We start from the raw sequence: 10,086 nt of genomic DNA on the forward strand, positions 1-10,086 counted from the left end.
GATGTGGCTCGCGGGATGTGGCTTGCCCACCTCTGCTCTAGGTGCAGGACATACAGCTCCAAGGGCTACACAATGGCCACTATACAGACACCATTCAGTTTATCCTCAGTACAGGGAAATCAACAGTGCTATTAATTGCAAAGCTTCTGCCATTTAGTACAACTCTAACAAGTGCCTAGTACTAGTTTATCCAATTTTATAAATACATCGGAACACCACAATTTCACTGAGATTTTTCCAATTCTCGTAGTCAAAACTTCCATTAGAAGATGAACTTTTGGTTTAATAATAAACAAAATATTCAAGATTTGATTTCCTAAGTATGAAAAGTTTAGTTTAAGGGTTCATGTTGCTTCCTGTGAAGTAAATAGCAAAATTTCCATGTCTTCAATAGAACCAGATCAGTTAGTGAGAAATCAACATATCTGACATAAGAGCTGTGATCACATAGCACTACAGTATTTTTTAAAAACAAACAACAGTATTTCTGCAGGTACTGAACTGGCTTCGTGGACGTGTTTTGAGGAGGGCTTTAAGAAATAATTAAAATCAGAAAATAAAACCCTTATTAAAAATTAATAAATAGAATGGCAATATTCCATTAATTCTCCCCCAAAACAAGGAAATATTAAGCCAAAATTGTGATACAGGCTATACTAATATGCGTTCATATCAAAGATTAATCAGCTAAAATGTAATATGCAGAAAAGTGTGTGTTTGGGGAGAGGGATGTTCCCTGTACATTGCAGAATCCATACAGAACATTTATTGCTTATGTAAATTACTGTTTTCATAACAGTATTATATCACCATATATTTGTCACTGACTACTTTAGCTGTGGTATACTTTGAATAGTAATTATTCACCTGCATAGAACACTGGGAACACTAATTTCTGAAAAACTTAAGGTGTGATCTGTTTGCTCTTCTAATACTTCAGCCCTTTCAATTAAGTCAAGAAGCAAAGCGATAGCACACTGTGCTTATTCAGGCTTCAAGCAAACTGCCCTTTAGTTGGAGCATATTAAGTATTCAGAGGGAAAGATCTGTGGGTTTCTGCACTAGTTAAAACTGCATGTGTTGGCTGGATTTAGCTCTCACTTATACCCTTCATTTATATTTTGCATTTCTCTCAGTTTGAACAAATCAATCAACTCAGCTTCACTTTTGTTTATGTCAGTTTCATTTCAGACCCTTAGTGCATTTAAGTTTGTGTTTTAAACACTGCTTGTTTGCTTAAGAGCAAATGTTTTCACTGGATTTGTAATAGTTGTGGAAACACTTCCACTAGTGGCAAGCTTTATAAAAGCTTGTTTTTACAAAATTTAACCTGTTTCAAGTTTAAGTTGCCCTTTTCTGTGTATGTAGGTCAACTTTTCTGAGGGAAAAAAAATATATTATAGCACGATGTCAGAAGTGTACTACAGCAACCACTGGCAGAATAATTTAAATAGTCATAGTTATACAAGTTCCTAAACAAACATGTGAGTATTTAGATGTACTCTGGCTCAGGACTCTCAATTCACTGAGCTTAGTTGAATTTGTATGTGCAACAAGATCAAGGATACAATTAAAAATAGTATCATTCCTCTTCTAACTTGTTAAACTGCCACAGCATTTAAAAAAATGAGTATAGAATAATTTATTTAAGGTTTATCAAAAGTGTCATCATGTACAGTGAAAGCTTTTGATATTACAAATATTTTGTCTTCAATATTTTAACAATTTACTGTAGTTTAACATTTTAGGTAAGTTACAATAATTGAATAATTGCTTCTTTATTACTGTAAAACATACCAGACAATAACCCATATTAGAGATATCTAAATATTTTATTTTAAAAATCATTATAGTTTCTTTTCCAATTTGGATGGAGACTAATAACCCATAGAAAGCACATAGTTCTCTTGTAGAAATCTGAGTTATAGACAATAGGTTAGTTGGCATCTTTTCTTTAGTTTTTTTAGATCAGGGGGAACATTGTGCATGAAGCCTATTGGCACAGAATGAAACAATTCAGATCTTTATTTTCAAAGTATGGTGGATTACTTGCACTTGGAGAAGCTTGAATAAAATTCACATATGTTAAACATGATTAATACTGTGTTGGTCAAACAATGTAATGATTTGGATTTATTGCATTTTGCAAAGAAAACAGTAATGTGAAATCAAATGTTATTCCTGTTTACACATTACAGCTTTTAAACTGTTTTAAAGGAATCTACTAAGCAGCGACAGTGCATATTTTCAAAGCTGTTTTACTGCTGTGTTAATGAACTGCACTTGAACCTTGCAAACACAGTTCAGTTTAAAATTAATTAGTTTGTATTAAAAAAAATTAATGGAGATATCCTATCGCCTAGAACTGGAAGGGACCTTGAAAGGTCATCAAGTCCAGCCCCCTGCCTTCACTAGCAGGACCAAGTACTGATTTTTGCCCCAGATCCCTAAGTGGCCCCCCCTCAAGGATTGAACTCCTAACCCTGGGTTTAGCAGGCCAGTGCTCAAACCACTGAGCTATCCCTAGCCATATGAGCTCCCCCTGGCAATGCTAAAATTCGTGCATCAACAAAGTAAGTGCATGCAGCATGGTTGGTTATTTCCAAACCAAGACATAAACACTGAGATTTGGCTAATCACAATGCACCAATATGAAAGCCAGACTACAAAAGAGGAAAAATAGTTAGATACCAGTTCAAATGGATAAACATGATAAAACATGGGATACCACTTTACCTATCACATGTGTTTCAAAACACATTCCATTATGGTAACAAGGATACTTTAGTGCAGTGGTCACCAACCGGTCGATCACGATCGACTGGTCTATCCTAGAGGATCTCCCAGTCAATCACCATCTCCAGTGGTGCAGTGTGGCTGCCGCTAAGGCAGACTCCCTGCCTACCCCGGCTCCATGCCGCTCCCGGAAGCGGCCAGTGCGGCCCCATGATCAGGGGTCTCCCTCAGCGCGCTGCTCCTGCCTGCAAGCACGGCCCCCCAGCTCCCATTGGCTGGGAGAGCTGTTGGAGTGGTGCTTGCAGAGAGGGGCAGCGCATTGAGCCACGTGCCACCTGCCCTCCCCCAGGGGCTGCAGGGGCATGTTGGCCCCTTCTGGGAGCAGTGTGGGCCTGGGGTAGGTAGGGAGCCTGCCTTAGCCTCGCCTCCGACCAGGAGCCACCGGAGGTAAGTGCTGCCTGGCAGGAGGTGTTATACCAATAAAAACTAGCAGGATCTGATTAAAGGGGACAAGATAAAGATGCCACATTTATTATGATAACAATTTGATTTATGACCAATAACTAGTATCTTAATCCTTATACACACACATTATACCTAATACCTATACACACATTCATACACACACACACACATCAGATGTTCTGCAGCTGCTGCATAGTTACCAGTCCTGCTTGAGTTTGCAGCTTGGGTTCATAGCTTGTGGCGGCTAACTGGCCAGGAAAGCTGGGCACAAGGACGAGCTGAGTCTCTGTTGGGCATGCACTGATACCCTTCCATGTTGGCAGCAGAATGTTACTCTCCTCCAAAGTTTTCCATTTCACCCATCCTTTTTGTAGGCTTTAGTTTGAATCCAGAGTCTATAGGTCTTGCTGTGTCACGCTGCCTCCAGGTCTGGTGATTGACCACCCGTCAATTGCAGACATGACTTTCAGCCTGGGACCTGGCTTTGATCTTCCTTCTATTGTACCTTTTCTTTTTAGGGTGGATTCTTCTTACTTTGTTAGGGCTCTTGTCTGCATCTTCAGCCCTTGGTGTTTGAACTCTAATCAGGACAGGCTGGGGCTGGAGGTTGATTCCATCATCCATACATACCTCATTCATACATCTAAACTAAACTAATAAGATTACAGCAGGGTTTGCAAAAATGAAGGTTGCAGCAAGCCCTTACAAAATGGAGTAAGCGTTGTAAAATGGGGTTTGAATTACAATATGGCAAACAGTGAACAGAAGTTACAATATAGACATGTATAATGGATGGCAAACAGTGAACAGAAGTTACACTGTAGGCAAGTGTAATAAATGGTGAACAGAAGTTACAATACTGAAACAGTGCAAGCCTCAGTGATTTAAGCAGGAATTGGATTGATAGTGAAACTTACAAAGGCAGCTGACTGAACAGCTATGGCTGTTAACAAGCATCTTAATTGTTAATTAGCCAGTTATTGGGGTAACCGGTTTTATGAATGAATATTGTTTCATTCATAAAACTTTACTTATGAAGTTACATTAATAAAGTGAACAATTAAAAACAATTTCATTCATCAGTTCTACAGAGGCCGCACCCCAACTCCCAGCCCCCTCCCCAAGCCAGTACCCCATACCCTCTTCTGTACCCCAAAGCCCCTCCTGCACCCCAAAGCCCAGCCCTGAACCCCTCCCAGAGCCAGCACCCTGTACCCCCTCCTGCACCCTAACACTCTGCCCCAGCCCAAAGCCCCAAACTCCCTCCTAGAGCTTGTACCCCTCACTCCCTCCTGCATTCCAACCCCCAGCCCCAACCCCTCTGTCCCAGCCCAGAGCCCACACCCCCTCCCAAACCCCAAACCACTACCCCAGCACGGTGAAAGCGAGTGAGGGTGGGGGAGAGTGAGTGATGGAGGGTTGGAGTGAGTGGGGCGGGGCCTCAGGGAAGGGATGGGGTAGAGCCCGGATTGCCCTTAGATTCAAAAAGTGATCTTGGGAGTAAAAAGGTTGGAGACCACTGCTTTAGTGGTTACTAAAATAGTTTAATTTGACTTTGGCACTCAGGTTTGAAAACATATCTCTAATTTGTGCTTAATTGGGACAGAGGTTTAGGTTTTTTTGGAATAAGTGTCATATGGACTATCACAAAAGCAATGCCATACAGAAGCATGCACACCCAGAGAGAGAGATCATTTAGTATCACTTTCAAGTACATTAATAGATTAATTTCTGCTTACCATTGTCAGAAGAGGCTTATAAATTCTTTATCCCAATACAATCAAACTACCAGGCTATTATTATTTATTATTTGTATTGTGGTAGCCTATACATACCCACTGTTCTAGGCACCGTACACATTACAAAAAAGTGGTCTCTGCCCCAAGAACTTACAATATAAACAAATAGACTAAAGTTGGTTTCAGTTAACAGCCCGTTTCTCCTACTCCAATAAACTTCCTGCTGATCAAATTTTGTCTTAAAGAGATTTTCCTACAACAAAACTTGTAAGAGAAGGGAAAAACTTGCCTTCTCCCTCAAAATTAAAAAGGTCATATTATGCTTCCCTCTTTAATAGCATCTAACCTCCTTACTATCGGCACATGCAACTCAAGTGATACTGCATGAGTCACTGGCATACTTCATAAAGTACCTGCCTGAAGATTTTCTATATTACTTTAAGATCTGGCATCATACACAGTATGGTGTCATGCCTAGGTAGCAACAACTCTACACAGGTGAAAGCCCTTTCTTTTGGTCACTGAAGTCATTTTCATAAGATCATAAGAATGGCCATATTGGGTCAGATCGAAGGTCCATCTAGCCCAGTATCCTGTCAAACAATGGCAGGTGCCCCAGAGGGAATGAACAGAACAAGTAATCATCAAGTGATCCATCCCGTCACCCATTCCCAGCTTCTGGCAAACAGAGGCTAGGGACACCATCCCTGTCCATCCTGGCTAATAGCCATTGATGGACCTATCATCCATGAATTTATCTAGTTTTTTTTTTTTTTTAACCCTGTTATAGTCTTGGCCTTCACAACATCCTCTGGCAAGGATTTCCACAGGCTGACTGTGCACAGTGTGGAACTTCCTTTTGTTTGTTTTAAGCCTGATGCCTATTAATTTAATGTGGTGACCCCTAGTTCTTGTGTAATGAGATAGAGTAAATAGGAAATAAGTGTTTTCTTCACATCAGTCATGTTCTGAGGAGTAAATAACACTTCCTTATTTAGTATCAGAGGGGTAGCCGTGTTAGTCTGGATCTGTAAAAAGCAACAGAGAGTCCTGTGGCACCTTTAAGACTAACAGATGTATTGGAGCATAAGCTTTCGTGGGTGAATACCCACTTCGTCTGACAAAGTGGGTATTCACCCACGAAAGCTTATGCTCCAATACATCTGTTAGTCTTAAAGGTGCCACAGGACTCTCTGTTACTTCCTTATTTACTTTCTCCACACCAGTCATGATTTTATAGACCTCTATCATATCAACCCTTAGTCGTCCCTTTTCCAAGCTGAAAAGTCCCAGTCTTATTAATTGCTCCTTATATGGCAGCCATTCCCCATACCCTTAATCATTTTTGTTGCCCTTTTCTGAACCTTTTCCAAGTCCCACATATCTTTTTTGAGATGGGGCAACCACATCTGCACGCAGTATTCAAGATGTGGGCATACCATGGATTTATATAGAGGCAATATGATATTTTCTTTCTTATTATCTATCCCTTTCTTAATGATTCCCATCATTCTGTTCACTTTTTTGACTGCTGCATACATTTCCCTTGGATGTATGCAGCTAAACTCCCATGAATCCACAGAACTAATTTCTGGAAGCCAGATTTCTTCAATGACATCTTTATGACATTACCAGGTGGTTCTATGATTCAATATCATAAGAGAGCAACTCAATAAAATATTTGCCTATAAAGTGATTGGCAGGTTAAATGTAAACAAAGCTGTAAGGAACAGCTGGTGGCTTGTGTAAGATTTTGTAAAACAGTCTATTTAGAAAAAAGGCTCACGTTTTGTGTTACTCTCACTTTGTTTCTTTGCAAAAAAGAAACAAATATAAAGACCGGGTCTTAATGTAAGAGTTGAATTGCTCTGGCTGTTTCTTACTCAATTAAGATATAATTATTTGGTGGTGGCAAGGGAAAGTCAAATCAGTGAAGTCAATGGGACTACTTACCTGAGAAAAGGGAGAAGGATTTGGCCCCAGCTGGTTCTTGTGAAAAGACTATTACTACACAGAAAACCTACTCCTCCATGTGCTCCATGTGCAAAAGGAGTTCTATACATTGAAAACTTGCAGGATCAGGTACAGAGATAAGGACTCCAGCTGGGAAAATAAATTCCAAATTCTTACAAAACAAAGATTTTTGTTTTCCGTGCATATCTTTACTAGTCGAGGAGGAAAGGTAGCTATAGAGCAAGTGTCATGCAAACATATTCTGTCTAAATGGAACATTTTATGAGGCAGCACAAAGCTCTTCAACCTTTAAGTGATCTCAAAACATTTCATACAAAATTACTGCATTTCACTTTTAAAGCGAAGCCTATTACAGAGAAATGTAGATCTAATGTGGAAAGCACCTGTTTCTATGAAATCCGTTATTTCAACAATTAATATGGACTGTTTACATGTTTCCTTAGTTCCTAACAAAGCATTTCCCACGGATGATATTAAATATCTGTGATACAACAACTTGATTTTCCATTTGGAATGCGGTCCTCATTCTGGATTCGTGTACCCCATCCAATGTTGCGAAGTTACTTTGTACCACGCCTAAAGAAAGCCACAAACACAACACTACCGCTTCCCGTTCACAGAGACTGCCACGAGCAGCGGACTGCCAGGAGCAGAAAGGAGCTTCGGGGCCAGGACGCCGCCGCTGCGGGCGGGGTGTGGGTGCTGGGAGCGCAGCCCGCCCGGGCAGTGCAGCGCTCGGCTCAGCCCGGCTCTCCCCGCGGCGGGACCCCGCAGCTGGCAGGGGCTCGGGTCGGGGGACCAGGCGAGGCGGGCGGTGACCTCGGGAGCCGCATCCGCCTCCGACACAACCCCGCTCTGGCTGGCTCCGGGGCCATGGGGAGCGGGGGGCACATGGGGGTTAAAGAGCTGGGGCGCGGGGCCGCCAGTATCCGGGCGGGGGCTGCACCCAGCTGGGGCTGGCCCGGGCGCGTCTCCCCAGGGAAGTTTCTCCCTGAAGCTGAGGGCAAGCGGCGCCTCCAGCTCCGATTTCAGCCGCTGCCCGGGGACGCCCCATAGCAGCTGCCCCGGCGGGATGGGGGGTGCGTGTCCGTGCGCCGGGAGGCTGCCCACGCCCCACCGCCCCCCTTACCTGGCCCTTAGCCCCCTGCCGGGCGCCTCAGGAAAAGTTTCCCGGCTCCAGGGCTGAGGCGCCGGGGACTTCACTGCCGCTTCCTCAGGGCCCCGCGCCGCCAACAAGCGGCAGCTTGGACTAAAATAGGCAGGGAGCCGCCAGGGGGCTGCGGGCGGCGCCAGCTCCGGGGCAGGCAGCGAGCGGCTGCAGCGCGCAGGCGCTTCCCGCGGGCACCACCAGCAACTGCCCGGCGGCGGAGACACCGGCGGGCTCCGGCCACGTGCCGCTCTCCGCGGCCGGCCCTGGGGGACGAGAGGTGCCCGCTCCTCCGCCCTCCTGCTGGCAGCGTTCCAGGGCTGGGCAGGTTCGGGCGGAGGTTGAGGCGGGCCAGCTCCTGCGCCCGGTGAGTTCGAGCGGAGCTGTGCCGCGGCTTCTAAAGGGAGGGGAAATGCGCCTCCCGCCCTAGCAAGCGCTTGCAGTTCTTAATAGATGCGAGTGAGCCAGAAGATAGTAGGTGCATGGTTCCCAGCCGTGCTCCTCACATTGACTTTTTTGCTTTTGTCTTTGTCTTTGTCTTCTGCTGTGGACCAAAAACCAACCTCCCTCTCTCCCCCCAGCAAATACAAACCTGCAGAGAATGGAATGTGAGGAGCAAAGCTTCGTGTCCAACTGCTGGGATCATACCAGGTTAGCTTAGGCTGGGTGCATGAGCTATGCCTTATACGCACCCATTACGGCTATTGCTGTATTAATGGAGAATAGGCAAGTCTTTAAAAATAAATATATGCGTCTGAATTTTTGTTAACATGAAGAGGCGCTTGTCCCCTTACTCACCTTGAGTAGAACCAATAGAAAACACAGGTATTTGCAGACCAAGGTATTACTCCACCCGTGGAGCCGAATCTGCCCCACAGTTACTATGTATACATTGGGATATATCAATAGTCTTACCTATCCCCAGCATTCTAGAACCAGGAGCTAGGTGCCCCAAGAAAATAATGAGATATTTTAAAGTAATACATTTAATGGGTTCTTCTGGTTCGCCTAGTGCTGTCAGAAGGTGTTTTTCTTTTTAAAGGACAGCTTAGATTCTCAGATAAGAACATAATTCCTGCAGGTGAGGCTTTAAGAAAAACAGCAAATATCACAAGACGCAGGATAAAATCATGAGAATTAGCAATTGCATCACAGAGGTAGCTGAGATCATATAATTAAAACAATGACAATACACATTGCTTACCATTTGTTAACTTCTCTATTTTCCCCTCCCCATTTTATGATTCTTCTTAATAGGGTAAGAGAACTGTAATAGTACCTTATGTTCATCACACCATGTGGGGCTCATTGTTGTCCACCACTTCTTCTGTGGCACTATTGTGGAGGGAAGACAGTAGCCTCCCTTGGGGACGGAGTTCAGTTTCTTTTGAGAGCATCAGCAAGGAATTGCCCCTAATTAACAGTCAAAACCACAGTTCAGAATAAATAAAAAGCAGTTAACTTTTATTGCCAAAATACAGAACAGAGGGAAGAAATAAAAACAATCTTTAGAAAATATATACCTGTTATGGATTCGGGGCTAGATCCTGAACATCTTACCTTGGCAACTCCTTATTCAGGCCCAATCTGAAAAGCACTTACAGACTAGCCCCTGAAGTGGAAGAGCCAGAATATTGCAGATTTTACTATGGTCCTCGCAGTTCAGAACTCTGTCATGTTTTTTCCTGACCTGATATAGCTGCAGCACTGCCAGCTGTGACAGATCGCATCAGAGCCTGCTTAGCCAAAGAGCTCCTTTTATATACTCCTTCTCTATCTTAAAAGTGATGTAAAATGTCATCTATCTATCTCCTCGTTGGACAATCTAGGTACTTATATGCAACTGCTATCACAGACTGCCTCTCAGGTATTTAAAAACAGAATAACAATAGAACCAACTAAAATTACATCTTCCTTTAAACCATTACCTTAGAAATGAATAGTTCTAGAGGACAGTCTAACTAAACAAAAATCTAATTTCATTCTTTTTTCTAGTTATCCAGCATATATTGTTCTATGAAAGGC

At 43.2% G+C, this 10,086-nt stretch overlaps 1 protein-coding gene across 5 annotated transcripts in view; it reads right to left on the minus strand.

The window, feature by feature from the left end:
• The window catches only part of POPDC3 (popeye domain containing 3), a 30,176-nt gene extending 20,395 nt beyond the window's left edge, over positions 1-9,781 (minus strand). The window contains exons 1-2 of one of the 5 annotated variants that reach the window (XM_005287705.4): positions 9,585-9,781; positions 9,341-9,474 (exon numbers count right to left, since the gene is read on the minus strand). The gene's annotated coding sequence lies outside the window, so the exon portion shown is untranslated. Of the gene's footprint in view, positions 1-6,893; positions 7,279-8,043; positions 8,183-9,340; positions 9,475-9,584 lie in introns of those variants that run through there. The other 4 variants (XM_008164899.3, XM_008164901.4, XM_008164902.4 and 1 more) reach the window with 4 other exon arrangements.
• Between the last annotated feature and the right edge of the window lie 305 nt (positions 9,782-10,086).

Source organism: Chrysemys picta, chromosome 3 (assembly GCF_011386835.1).
Source record: "Chrysemys picta bellii isolate R12L10 chromosome 3, ASM1138683v2, whole genome shotgun sequence".
In the NCBI taxonomy this organism is placed as follows: domain Eukaryota; kingdom Metazoa; phylum Chordata; order Testudines; family Emydidae; genus Chrysemys; species Chrysemys picta.